Here is a 15,398-nt window from a genome sequence, read left to right as displayed (position 1 = left end):
CATATAGATGCAAATACCAATGAATATATCACGTCAATAACCAACATCAATATCACTTACAGTCGCCTGTTCCCTGTCACATATCGCTTCATTTGATGAAACATGTTTATGTCAGACACAATAATAGCATATAGATATTTATTAACTTGATTGTCTTCAAATCCAGCAGTTTTAAATTTACAATGCCTCCTTTCATCTCAGTATAAAATATTGAATGATGTTCCGTCATAGAAATACATCTACGTGCTAATAAATCTACTGAATGAATATATATACAATGTATATATTATATATATACTCTGATGGATGTCCAAGTGTTGTTTTTATTGTGCGCAAGATCTGGCTCTCAGGAGCTCTTCTAATTAAAGTACATGTATGTATGTGTGTGTGTGTGTGCGCGTGTGCGTGCGTGTGTGTGTGTGTGCGTGCGTGCGCGTGCGTGCGTGTGTGTGTGTGTGTGTGTGAGAGAGAGAGAGAGAGAGAGAGAGAGAGAGAGAGAGAGAGAGAGTGTGTGTGTGTGTGTGTGTGTGTGTGTGTGTGTGTGTGTGTGTGACAGACAGCAAATGACAGTCCGGATCGGTTTAGTTAGGACATTATTATCCCTTATACTTATGTTCCTATATTTGCCGTATTTTAGTTTCAAGTATTAGGTTCTGTTCCCCTTTATTCTCCGACGGTTATCCATTGCAAGTATATTTCACTTGAGAACATTGCATTTCCACGACTCACTCATATAATGACGTCGGTCAGAACATTGAAGCGTTGTGAAAAAACAACGATTTAAATCGTCACCTGTGAGACAAAACCTACACAGCCAGTTCCATAATTGGGAGACATCTTTACCAACAGTCCATTAAATGCTTCCTATCTGTGCTCATCCTAATGTTTCAGTCTTGCTCGGTCACACTACTGTGGTTGGATTTTGCCATTCAGATCAGACAATTTTACTCGTGCATGCATAGAGAATCTTTTTAGCAATGGTGAAGAGCGGACGGTCATGGGCGTCCTTCTTGCGGAAATGTCCTGTCCCCCAATTTCTCATAGATGTGAGGAAACATATTGTTCAGATTGCCTAATACTGTAAGGCGCCGCGATTGTGTGTTGTTCTGCTTCCGATTGTAGTTAAAGCGTTCACTCGTCACGCCGAAGACGGGTTCGATTCCCCACATGGGTAAAATGTGTGAAGCCTATTTCAGGTGTCCCCAACCGTGAATTTGCTGGAATATTGCTAAAAGCGGTGTAAAACTAAAACTCACTCACTCGTTGTCGTGGGTTTGACCCAAGTGGTAAACGTCTGACACCCAACTCACAGACTCACACAAAGGTTCCCTAACACCTTTGTTTTGTCCAAGTAGGTTCAGGGAGTCAGATGAACTTACTGAACACCTTTCGTCAACACAAATTCCCTTATTCCACATATATCCTAAGCATTAAACAACAATTCCTATAGGTTATTGTCAGATTCCCGTTGGTCACTGATACTTTCAAAACGTGAATTTGCCTAAGAATTCTGTTGGGTTTAACTCACACAGCTCACTGTCACTGTCGACCAATGCTAGTACTTCATCAAATGATCGTGTCGACATCAGCTTTATCAAACTGCCGTGGAAATGTAATTTCCATTGCCGAGAAACGTTAACTTACATCCCATTACACAGGTGTCACGAACATACTGCATAAAACAATACACGAGTTACAGTGTTGATGTTACAGGTCACTGAAGACACATTCTTAGTTGTGTAGTGGCGGGCCTTGATTCTACACTGTAGCCGATAACGGTTGGAGGGTTAAAATAACCATCTATATAAAATATCAAACATAATAGAAGCGACAAAACCTTTTCCACATTCATAAGAAATATCTGCCAAAAGCAGAGTCGATTGTACAATTGTGACTATATCATGAGCAGATATTTGTTTCAGCAGTATTACAGCTGTATGGTGTTGTTTGCCAACAAATTGGGTCTGAACCAGACAATCCAGTGATTGTCACCATGCGATACGATGACAGAGCACGTGTTTATTGATCAGTATGAAATAGTGATGATACCAGGTGTTCGCGGAAAGGTGAGTGTATCCTGCCCCACCGGTGGCACCCGTCATAAACGTATGCTAAGTCTAGTCATATATGGATAACACTACATTATAACGTTACATTATATTTACACTAACATTATACATTGATAACACAAGATTATAACGTTACATTATATTTACACTAACATTATATATGGATAACACTACATTATAACGTTACATTATATTTACACTAACATTATATATGGATAACACTACATTATAACGTTACATTACATTTACACTAACATTATATATTGATAACACTACATTATAACGTTACATTATATTTACACTAACATTATATATGGATAACACTACATTATAACGTTACATTACATTTACACTAACATTATATATTGATAACACTACATTATAACGTTACATTATATTTACACTAACATTATATATTGATAACACTACATTATAACGTTACATTACATTTACACTAACATTATATATTGATAACACTACATTATAACGTTACATTATATTTACACTAACATTATATATTGATAACACTACATTATAACGTTACATTATATTTACACTAACATTATATATGGATAACACTACATTATAAAGTTACATTATATTTACACCAACATTATATATTGATAACACTAGATTACAACGTTACATTCGTTACGGTTACATAATTGCCGTGACAAAAGGTTTAAGAATCCCCTTTGAACCAGCAAAATATAACACAGACAAGTCTAAAATATTCAATAATATATTGAGCAAACAATGAGCAAGCTACAATGCATCACAATACAGATTTCTAATACAATGCAATTGAGTCACAAATCTAAAGTTATGGGTCACATATATAAAATATTAACTCACCAGAGTCTTGGTAATCACAGTGAGATCAGATATTGTAAATGGAGCTTGTTTACAAATGAAAGCAGTCAGGCACGAAATGTCAGGGTCGGGCGATGGTGTTGTGACGAAGGCAAACAACGATGGGCAACTCCAGTGAAAGATCCATGTAATTCCGTATGTTAGTCCATGTGTCAGTCTTTGCGCCGCACCACACAACAGCCAGCCTTTATATATACTGACACAGATTCTCGAACTTTCCAGCAAAGCATGGTTGTATCATTAAACACTTAGATCTTTCTCGAAACATGTTGAACATACGACACGACGATGTCAATACATAAACATATGGTCAAGGGAGGTAACTCTGGAGCGTTATCATAAAGGCGTGCCGCTAAAATACTGTTGCCGATGAACATATATGACTCGAAATGTGACCCACAACCAACACTCAAAACTTTAAACATTGTGACTCATAATTATTATCACCTAACCAATGTTATTACAAATTACAAAAACACACTCTCGTGTCACACTATATTTACACTAACATTATATATTGTTAATGCTAAATACAAGTTATGTTATATTCAGTAATGTTAAGCATTGTTAAACCAGGCATGAATGAGTGTATTGTACGGTGGCCTAGTGGTTAACACATTAGACTAGCTCCAAAGAGCTAGGGTTCAAATCCAGCGTAATGGCAAAACTTTTGTAAATTTAATTAGTAAATATATAGCCTCATTTTCATTATTGATGGTCACATGACCTAACCCTTGCACAAAATCTTCATGCAAAGGCTGATTCACTGTGCTATCCACATGGTCACTTGGCTGTCTGCAAATCTCTCCGTATGGCAACACAAATGTGAGTACTTTTAATCATACATTGTATAACTTTATATGACATTTGAATAGTATATGTTGTTGGAGTTATCATGGGAATATTTTGACCATTATTATTGTGTATTTTGATAGAAAGCTGCTATTGAAGCATGTTACTCAAATGCGTTGTCGGACAATCTTCAAACATTTTACCTAACAATTTTGAATAGCTATATTTGATAATTATGAAATCCTATATTTGAAAATTCAGAAAAGTTATATGTAAATGCTGTAATTGATGTATTAGCTAAAAGAATCATTTTGTTTCTTTTAGTTTCTTAAACCTCATCGATGGACCGAGTCATGTCAACGATAATAAGCCAATGACTTGTCACCGACTACCGAAAATCGTAACATTAATAAATCCCTGTCGATGCGAGTTTTCGAGTTGTGTTCTTGCATCTACATTTGTTTAAGAAAATTTGCAGACAGTCAAGTTTTACATGGGTGGTCAGCAGCATCCAACGTTTAGCAGTGGCTGCTGATATCCTTGCAAGTTTTACACCACCGTGTAACGTGTGTAAAACGTCTGGAGTTTCTTAAGGTTCAAGGGTGAGGCATGGCGTCACAGGGCAACGTTGATGATGATAGTCACCTCTACAGCGAGGAATGGTCACGTCGTCATTCTTCTGAGGGGCAAACAACGTCCATGGTTGGTGATGTGAACACTGACAGTGGTGGTGTCGGTGATAGTGAGAACACCGCGAGAGTGTCGACAAATATTGGGATGCAGTTACGTCAAAACAGAACTGTTACAGAAAAAGGCAGAATTGAACATTTGAGAGTTTTGAGAAATAAGACTGTTTCTTCTTTATCAGCATGTACTAAGAGTAAAAATGAACTTGATCGTTTGAAAGAAAACATTGACAACTTGCATTTAGTGAAATCTGGTCTTGACAACTTTAATGATTTGTTGATATATTATAAATCATGTGTAGATTTGTATTGCAGTCAACTTGAGGAAGAAGATAGAGCTTTGGTGAGAGAGAGTTCGAATGAGAAGGAATCATCATTCCTATGCTTCAGAGACTCGTTAGTAAGCTGGGTCCTATGTGCAGAGAGAGAAATGGCTAATGAGTTACATGAATCTGCGTCACAGAAAGGTTCAGTGAGTACTAATAGATCTTCTAAGTCTAAATATTCACACCATTCTGGTAAATCAAGTTCAGTTAAATCTTCACATACTCATGAAAAAGCGAAACTTGCAGAGCTTCTTGCAGAGAAGTCCATGTTCCAAGCTCGTGCCCAGGCTGAGATGAAGCTGAAAGAAGTGGAGCTTGATACCAAGATTGCTAAGACAGCCGCGAAAGAGAAGGTGTACTCTGAGGCAGATGCTGCAGGTCAAGGTCAAGGTCTAGGTGATCCCACTGTCACATTAAGATCTGTCACGACTCCGTCGTCACAGTACAATCAGATCAGTCAACAGAAAATTAACCCTTCTGCAGCAGACTTTTTGCCAGTAAATCAGAGCTCATTGAATCATACCTCTCATAATCCGGGTGCTAGTATTCCTGTTGATAATCAGTCCTCATTGTTTAACCATGCTGTTCTAGAGACACAAAGACAGATGTCCCATGCTATGTTTCTTCCCAAACCGGAAGTGCCCAAGTTCACAGGAGACCCGACAGAGTTTTCAGCCTTCCTCATGGCGTTCGATGCCAGGATTGCTCCACATACGTCAAGTGAGGCAGATAGACTTTACTACCTCGATCAACAACTTCAAGGTGAGCCCAAAGATCTTATATCTGGTTGTCTTCATATGGATCCTTTAGCAGGGTATGCTGCTGCAAGAAACCTGCTTTGCAAAGAGTATGGTGATCCTTATAGAATCTCGACAGCTTATATGAACAAGATTCGTACTTGGCCTAATCTTAAGAATGAGGACAACGTAGGACTCAAGCAATTCTCTATTCTTCTGACAAAGTGTTATCATGTAATGAGAGGTATTTCTCATATGATTGTCCTTAATCATGCACCAAACATGCAGTGTGTTGTTTTGAAGCTCCCGGCGTATCTCCAAAGCAGGTGGAGGGATCGCGTTACGACTATGAAACTGAATGGGAAGGAGGAAGTGGAGTTCAAGCATCTCGTTGACTTCATCGACTTTCGCTGCAAGATCTGCAAATGAACCTATCTACAGTAAACAGGCACTGCTCTCCAAACATGATGATACAAGTCGTAAGGATAGGTTCTCTGATAAGTATAAACAATCAAACAAGTCTCAATCCACAAGTTTCGCTACTCATATCGGAAGTGAATCACAAAGTAAAAGCAAAGGCATCTCTTTGCTTCCACTGTAAACAGTCTCACGATCTTGACGACTGCAAGTTATTTCTACAAAAGACACTTTCTGAAAGACGAGAGTATTTGAAGGAGAGTAACCGGTGTTACAGTTGTTATGGACTTAACCACATTTCAAAAGTTGCATGAAAAAAAGAACTTGTAAACACTGTGGCAAACGTCATCCTACTGCTTTACATGATTACAATTTTCAATCAAGACAGGGGCAACCGGACTATGTTTCAAAAGAGAAGTCATCCACTGGCGAGTCTAATGTCATCACTGGAGCTACGTTCTGTGACAATCAACGATTCAAGGTTAAAGAGACTGTGCTTCAACCTATACTTCCTGTTAACGTCCGACAGAATGGAGGCGATAGGGTTGTGCAAACGTACGCCATGTTGGACAATGGCAGCACAGGATGCTTTATCACAGAAGGACTCAAGGATGAACTTCAAGCAAAGTCAACACCAACGTTGCTGAGGTTGCAAACGATGAACGGAACAGACCTCATCAACACAACAGTGGTATCAGATATTGTGATCTCCGACCTCTCTGATAGACAGTTTGTTAGTTTGCCACGCACATTTTGTAAAGATGTAATGCCTGTCGGTCACGACAATATTCCTAAATCGGATGCTTTGATGCAACTACCAGGCCTCAAGAATGTTGCTGAAATGATGCCGCTGTATCGACCAGACCTGAATATTGGCCTTCTTATCGGCAGTAACTGTTCAGATGGTCTTCGACCTCTTGAAGTCACCCCATCATCTGGCAATGGACCTTTTGCTGTGAAGTACAAACTTGGTTGGACAGTAAATGGCCCTCTTCAGGTCAAGTGTAATTTGGAAGACAAATCAGTTGTATGCAACATGGTTGCTCTAAAGGAACATGAGAAGGTATCAGAATGCATCACCCCTGACACTGTGCTGAAGTTGTTTGAACTAGACTTTAACGAGGCTGATGTTGGGAAAGTCCCTGGTGAACGAGGCTATTCCATTGAAGATCAAAGATTTATAAAGGAGACCGAGGAAAAATTGAGGTTCGTAGATGGGCATTATGAAATTCCTCTTCCTTTTCGTAACGATTTAAATATGCCATCAAACAGGGAGCAAGCTGTAAAAAGGGTACTTTGGCAAAAGAAAAAGATGATGAGCAATGCACAGTATCATAAAGATTATGTTGCATTCATGGATACACTGCTGGCAAAGGGTTATGCCATTGAAGTTCCTGCAAACGAGATTACTTGCCAACCTGGACGCGTCTGGTATCTGCCACACCATGGAGTGTATCATCCGAAAAAGCTGAACAAGATCAGAGTGGTCTTTGACTGTAGCGCCAAGTATGGAGGTTTATCAATCAATGATGTTCTTCTACAAGGCCCCGATCTTGCCAATTCTCTCATTGGTGTTTTAGCTCGTTTCAGAACAGACCAAGTTGCCTTCATGGGAGATGTAGAGGCCATGTTTCATCAAGTCAAGGTTCCACGGGAGCACCAGGACTATCTACGGTTTCTGTGGTGGCCTGATGGTAATGTTCATAGTGAGCTGAAGGAGTACCGCATGACTGTGCACACTTTCGGAACTGTATCCTCTCCCACTGTTGCCAATTATGCCCTGAAAAGCACAGGAGCCAAGTCCAGATCTAACTATGACGACCAGGTTGCACAAACGATAGAACGCAATTTCTATGTCGACGACTGCTTGAAATCTGTGGAGTCTGATGAGTGTGCTAGTGACTTGATAAAGAATGTAAAGCTTGCATGTGCGGATGGTGGATTCAACTTGACAAAGTTTACAAGCAGCAGCAAGATGGTCCTGTCCTCCATTCCTCAAGAACATCGCTCCAAGGAGATTCAAGCCGTTGACCTCAGTCGAGATGATATTCCCATGGAGAGAGCACTGGGGCTTCAGTGGGATACCAAGCTGGATTGCTTCAAGTACACGGTTGACTTGCCAGAGAAGCCGTTTACTAGACGAGGAATTCTGTCCATGGTGTCCTCCTTGTATGACCCTCTAGGTCTCGTCGCACCGGTGCTGCTGCCTGCTAAAAGAATCCTTCAAGACTTGTGTAAGGACAAGGATCTAGGCTGGGATGACAACATCGGTATGGAGTTCGCAGGCAGATGGACAAATTGGCTCCAGGAAGTCGAAATGCTCAAAGGTCTAACTGTTAGAAGATGTCTGAAGCCTCCTGATTTTGGTGATGTATTGTCTCAACAGTTACATATCTTCTCTGATGCTAGCTCCACAGGATATGGTTGCTCTGCATACATTAGGCTTTTTGACATAAATGGAAACATCCACACAACACTTCTCCTGGGCAAAGCTTGACTGGCTCCTTTGAAAACCCTGACTATTCCCAGATTAGAACTGACAGCTGCTACTGTGTCTGTGAAAATAGGACAATTTCTCCTGCGGGGAACTGGATGTAAACATTGACCGTGTCACCTACTACACAGATTCAACAACTGTTCTGCAGTATATTCGCAGTGAAAAGAACAGATTTCCAGTGTTCGTCACCAACCGAGTGAAGCTTATCAGGGACGTCAGTACACCAGAACAGTGGAAGTATGTCGATTCCAAAACCAACCCAGCTGACATTGCATCTCGAGGATCTAGCTGCTCACAGTTCCTGAAATCCATTGAATGGTTCAATGGTCCAAAGTTCTTGAGAATGCCTGATTCAAAATCAATTTCGGAACCTCAGAAAACAATTGAAGCTGCTGTGATGTCAACGTTGAATAAGACAGCGGATTCCCCTGGAGATGTTGTTAGTAAACTCCTCAATTATTACTCATCCTGGTACAGACTGAAAAAGAGCAGTCGCAATCTATCGCAGGTTCTTCAACTTTCTGAAAAGCAAGTCTCAAAAGGAAAGCCTCAGCTAACGCTCTTTTGTCACTTCAAGAACTCATAGACTCCGAGAAGAGTATTCTTTTCCTTTGTTCAGCACATGGAGTATGGCTCAGAAATCGCAATCCTCTCTAAGAACACAGAAATGGGTTATCGACCCACTGTACTACCAAGAAGTAGTCCTGTCCGCAATCTCTGCCCATGCTTTGTGGATGGTGTACTCAGAGTTGGAGGTCGTTTGAGCAATGCCAACATCAGCGACACCATGAAGCATCCTGTCCTATTGCCACGTAAGTCTCCTCTATCCGATCTGATTGTTCGTGATGTACACGAGAGACTAGGTCATGCTGGTAGAAACCATGTCCTGTCTGCACTAAGAGAGGAATTTTGGATTACAAACGTTAATTCTGCTGTCAGAAGTATTTTGAACAAATGTGTACTTTGTAGGAGATTAAAGATGTCCACCGGTCAGCAGATTATATCCGATCTCCCGACCAACAGGGTACAGCCATCTCCACCATTCACCTGCACTGGACTAGATTGTTTTGGCCCTCACACTGTCAGAGAAGGACGCAAGGAAGTAAAACGGTATGGTGTCCTGTTTACTTGCATGATTAGCAGAGCTGTTCACATAGAGACTGCCAACTCCTTAAATACAGACTCCTTTATTAATGCTCTTAGACGTTTTATCGCCCGCAGAGGAGCTGTGAAAGAGATCTCTTGTGACAACGGCACAAACTTCACTAGTGGAGCCAAGGAACTTTGTCATGCACTTGATGAAATCGACCAGTCTGAAGTTCACAATTACTTGTTGAAACTGAACATCATCTGGAAATTCAACCCAGCTTCAGCCAGTCATATGGGAGGTGTATGGGAAAGGCTGATACGGTCTGTCCGTGGTGTTCTCAACCCGCTTCTCCAAGAATACAGTCAATGCCTTGATGATGAGCTGTATAGAACACTCCTGTGTGAAGTTGAGTCGATTTTGAATTCTAGGCCTCTGACAACAATGTCCAGTGATCCGTCAGATGTAGAACCATTGACACTCAACCATTTGCTGATGGTAAGATCCAGTGCGTACATTCCACCACCTGGAGTATTTCAGGCATCTGATGTCTACGCACGCCGCCGATGGAGACGTGTACAGTACTTGGCAGAGCTTTTCTGGAGTAGATGGAGAAAGGAGTACCTTTTAACACTTCAGAAACGTCAGAAATGGCAAGCTCCAAAAAGGAACTTCAAGGTAAACGATATTGTTCTGGTCAAGGACGATAACCTCCCCAGGAATGCTTGGCTCATGGCTCGCGTTGTGGACACTGAACCCGACAGTCGTGGCTTTGTCAGAAGTGTGACCCTCAAGACAAGAGGTTGAGATCTCCGAAGGCCAATTCACAAACTAGTATTGCTCGTACCTGCTGCAGAATAAGTTGATTATCTCAGGTATTAAGTGTTGTCAAGACCAGTTAGGTATTCCGCATTATTGTATTGTTTTGTCTTAAACACCCTAGGTGTGTTTAACGGGCCGGGTGTGTTAATGCTAAATACAAGTTATGTTATATTCAGTAATGTTAAGCATTGTTAAATCAGGCATGAATGAGTGTATTGTACGGTGGCCTAGTGGTTAACACATTAGACTTGTGATCCAAAGAGCTAGGGTTCAAATCCAGCGTAATGGCAAAACTTTTGTAAATTTAATTAGTAAATATATAGCCTCATTTTCATTATTGATGGTCACATGACCTAACCCTTGCACAAAATCTTCATGCAAAGGCTGATTCACTGTGCTATCCACATGGTCACTTGGCTGTCTGCAAATCTCTCCGTATGGCAACACAAATGTGAGTACTTTTAATCATACATTGTATAACTTTATATGACATTTGAATAGTATATGTTGTTGGAGTTATCATGGGAATATTTTGACCATTATTATTTTGTATTTTGATAGAAAGCTGCTATTGAAGCATGTTACTCAAATGCGTTGTCGGACGATCTTCAAACATTTTACCTAACAATTTTGAATAGCTATATTTGATAATTATGAAATCCTATATTTGAAAATTCAGAAAAGTTATATGTAAATGCTGTAATTGATGTATTAGCTAAAAGAATCATTTTGTTTCTTTTAGTTTCTTAAACCTCATCGATGGACCGAGTCATGTCAACGATAATAAGCCAATGACTTGTCACCGACTACCGAAAATCGTAACATTAATAAATCCCTGTCGATGCGAGTTTTCGAGTTGTGTTCTTGCATCTACATATATTGATAAGACTACATTATAACGTTATAATATATTTACACTAACATTATATATACATTACAAATTACAAAAAACACACTCTCGTAACACATTCCCCCTTAAGGAAAAAGAAAGTTTCACAGAAACTTTCTGTTACAATCATAGCAAAATACTAACATAATATGATGACATGTAATAATATGAATAACATGAGAAACATCTTGCAGAATTACTATGATATAATGCAGATACAAACATACAGCATCAGGTCATTATACATTTACAACCTTGAAAGTGCATCAGCACAAACATTGTCTTTGCCTTTAATGTGTCTAATCACAAGATTGAGCCCTTGCAAAGTCAAACTCCACCTCATAAGTCTTTGATTCTTATTCTTCATTTTATGAAGAAAAGTCAAGGGATTGTGATCAGTAAACACCTCAATTGGCAAAGTAGTGGTACCTAAGTACACTTCAAAATGCTGCAAAGCTAGCAAAAGACCTAACGTCTCTTTCTCAATGGTAGAATAATTTGTTTGATGCTTGTCAAACTTCTTGGAAAGATAACAAACTGGATGTTCAATTCCCGAATCATCCTCTTGAATCAGGACAGCACCTGCACCTACATCACTTTGTAACTTAAATGCTTTCTCAAAATTTGGTGCCTGCAATACTGGAGAATTCATGAGTATGGCTTTGACTTTTTCAAATGCAGTTTGACAACTGCTATCCCACTGGAATTTTACCTTTTTCCCCGAAAGGTTGGTAAGTGGTGATACAACATCTGAGAAATGTAACTAAACTTTCTATAATAGACATACCCAAGAATCTCATGAGTTCTCTCTTAGACTGAGGTACTGGAAAATGTACAATAGCTTCAACCTTAGCATGAACTGGCTGTACCTGGCCGTGCCCTACAACATGCCCTAAAAATTCAACTTGTGCCTTTCCAAATTCACACTTTGCAAGATTCACAGTCAATTTTGCTTCAGACAGTCTATCGAAGAAAGCACGAGTTCTCTTCAGATGGTCTTCCGACTCCATGTCGTAATTGATGACATCATCCATGTAAGCTTTGACACTATCAAGACCAGATGTGACATTGTTGACGAGTCTCTGAAACATCGCTGGTGCGTTCTTCAAACCAAACGGCATCACTTTGTATTGATACAGTCCATCTGGTGTAGCAAATGCCGATATTTTCTTTGCACGGTCTGTGAGTAGAATCTGCCAGAAGCCCTTCAATAAGTCAAACTTACTTATATATCTAGCTTGACCAATGTGATCAATGCAATCGTCCACTGTCGGTATTGGATACGAATCAGTTCGTGAGAGTGCATTGACAGCTTTCATGTCAGCACAGCAGCGCCAACCACCTCCACTCTTCGGCACAAGAACACATGGTGAACTCCACGGACTGTCACTGGGTTCAATAATGTCAATGTCCAGCATGTATTTCACTTCTTTCCGCAGAATCTCACGTTTCACTGGATTCATACGATATGGGTGTTGTTTTACAGGCACAGCATCACCTACATCTATATCATGGCTAACAACATTAGTCCGGCCAGGCACATCAGGAAATAAATGAGAGAACTCACGAATCAAATCTGACATTTGAACTTTCTGCTCAGGGGATAAATGTGATAGTTTCTCACCAAGGTGAGCTAACACATCAGAATTTCTTAACTTTGGTGAAACATTATGACTAAGGTCATCAAACTTCTCATTGCTAACACCATCATCAATGTTGTCAACATGTTCACCATTGTCTTTAGTACAATCAGTAACTGGGGAGAGCGTGTGGCAATACAAGTGATCTGTTTGGTTTCTAACCTGTCATGATATTTCTTAATCATGTTTACATGACACAACCTCTTTTGTTAACGATGGCCAGGCATCAGGATGACATAGTCTGTGTCGCTAACCTATTTGTCGACAACACATGGACCTTGATATCTAGCTCTCAGTGGTTGACCAGGAATGGGAAGTAAAACTGACACTCTCTCACCATGAATGAAATTTCTCTCTTTTGACTTTCTGTCATAGTTTTGTTTCATTTTTGCTTGTGAAACTTTCAAGTTTTGTCTTGCCAACTCACATGCTTTTGAAAGTCTGTCCCGAAATGTAGACACATAGTCTAAAAGATTGATCTCAGGATTGTGATTGAGCCATTGTTCTTTTAAATGTTTTAGTGGTCCGCGCACACTATGACCAAATACAAGCTCAAAGTGGCTAAAACCTAAACTTTCCTGAACTGACTCCCTGACAGCAAACAACAAAAATGCACACCCTCATCCCAATCTTTCTCTGTCTCAAAACAATAAGTCTTGATCATATTCTTCAAGGTTTGATGAAACCTCTCTAAAGCTCCCTGTGACTCCGGATGATAAGCACTAGACTTAACTTGCTTAATACCCAACTGGTACATAGCTTGTTGAAACACCTTAGACATAAAATTTGAGCCCTGATCAGACTGAACAACCTCTGGCAAACCAACCAAGGTGAAAAAACTTGATCAAAGCCTTGACAATCACAGGAGCAACAATCCTACGAAGTGGACTTGCTTCAGGAAATCTGGTAGAGGCACACATAATAGTGAGAAGATACTGATTACCAGACTTTGTCTTAGGTAGTGGACCAACACAATCAATAACAACTCTATGGAAAGGTTCCTCAAAAGCCGGTATAGGTTTTAAAGGAGTGGTAGGAATTTTCTGATTTGGTTTCCCAGCAATTTGGCATGCAAAATTCAGCCACATCTTGTCTCAAACTGGGCCAAAAGAAATGTGTCAAAATTTTCTCACAAGTTTCGTTTACACCCAGATGACCTGCCATGGGACTTTCATGTGCCAATGAAAGTACATGCTTTCAAAATAATTTTCGTACCACGATTTCATGATACAATTTCCATCCATCCTCCGCGGGAACGTCCGGCGACCTATATTTCCTCACCAGAACACCATCCTTGAAGTAATAACAAACTGGAACCTTGCTTACATCCTTAAAAGAAACAGCCTTACTAGCCAACTTCTGCGATTCAACATCCTCAATCTGCGCACTAATAAGCTGCTCTATGGAAAGAATGTGATCACCACCTGACAAACTATCAGACTTATCAAGAAGACCTGAAGAGTTACTACTCTTTGAAGAAAAGTCACCACACTCTACCTCACAAATAGAATGATCCATGAAAGTATTTGACAAATCATAAATGGTATCATTCGGCAAAGAAGTCTTGGAAGAAATGCCTTTCGACATTAAACGAGTCACTGCACAAGAAGGAAAAAACCCCGGAAACTCATTCTCCAACTTTTCTGTACTAACTGAACTCTCAGGAGAAACAGTGACAATGGGATCAGCACCAACCTTGGCCCCCATAAGATCATTACTGATCAACAAATCGACACCCGGAACTGTGAGAGAGTCAAGAACACCAACTTTCACCTCACCAGAAATCAGATCTGAAGTTAAATTCACAAAATGGAGAGGAGCAGGAGAATTGCCACCTATAACCTGAAGCAAAACATCCGAGTTCGCTGAAGACTCATCAGAAAAAGGCAAAATATCCTTCAAAATCAGAGATTGAAGAGCTCCAGTATCCCTCAAGATAATAACGGGGCGTGGGGTAGAATTATCTCCCATAAGCGACACAGAACCCTTAAAAACAAAGGGCAAAAACTCCTTCTGAACTACAGAATCTGGGGACTTACTCTCACAAATAAACTCTCCTCAGAACCACCTAGAAAGAAAAGCTTAGGTACGATAGACACAAAAGCATTTGGGGAACCTGCAGCCTGATTTTTAAACTGGAGTTTGTAACATGCAGAAATGAAATGACCTGGCTTCTTACAATATGCACAAACAGGATCAGAACCACTGGAAGTCTTAGGCTTAGACTGTAAAGAATGTGACTGCTTGTCACAAGAATTTGAACCTGTTCTAACACCACTGTAACCTGCATGTCCTAAAGTCTTACCCGGGGAAAACCCCTTTTGGCCAGAAAACTTTGTATTAACCGGAGACCTAAAAGAACTCTTGTGAGTCAAACAATAATCATCTGCCAACATCACTGCCTCATGTAAGTCATCAACCTTATGTTCATCCAAATAAGTCTTGAGATCAGAATGAACACTCTGCTTGAAATCTTCCATTAAAACTAACTGTCTCAAACTCTCAAAATCTGTGACTTCCTTAGACCCACACCACCTATCAAACAAAGTTTCCTTTTCTCTAG

The 15,398-nt window shown here is 40.1% G+C and overlaps 2 long non-coding RNA genes across 2 annotated transcripts; both read left to right on the top strand.

Moving 5' to 3' along the window:
• Window positions 1–3,610: 3,610 nt before the first annotated feature.
• Window positions 3,611–4,163, top strand: LOC124273135. Its single transcript, XR_006897558.1, has 2 exons — window positions 3,611–3,767; window positions 4,059–4,163. It is a non-coding gene; the product is annotated as an uncharacterized LOC124273135 (long non-coding RNA).
• A 6,437-nt stretch (window positions 4,164–10,600) lies between these two features.
• LOC124273133 lies at window positions 10,601–11,153 on the top strand. The gene is made up of 2 exons (XR_006897557.1): window positions 10,601–10,757; window positions 11,049–11,153. It is a non-coding gene; the product is annotated as an uncharacterized LOC124273133 (long non-coding RNA).
• The last annotated feature ends 4,245 nt before the right edge of the window (window positions 11,154–15,398 follow it).

The sequence above is a fragment of the Haliotis rubra genome, unplaced genomic scaffold, assembly GCF_003918875.1.
Source record: "Haliotis rubra isolate DU_JTF1 unplaced genomic scaffold, ASM391887v1 Scf177, whole genome shotgun sequence".
Lineage (NCBI taxonomy): Eukaryota > Metazoa > Mollusca > Gastropoda > Lepetellida > Haliotidae > Haliotis > Haliotis rubra.
Note: the sequence above shows the minus strand (reverse complement) of the source record. Positions and strands in the feature narration are given on the sequence as shown.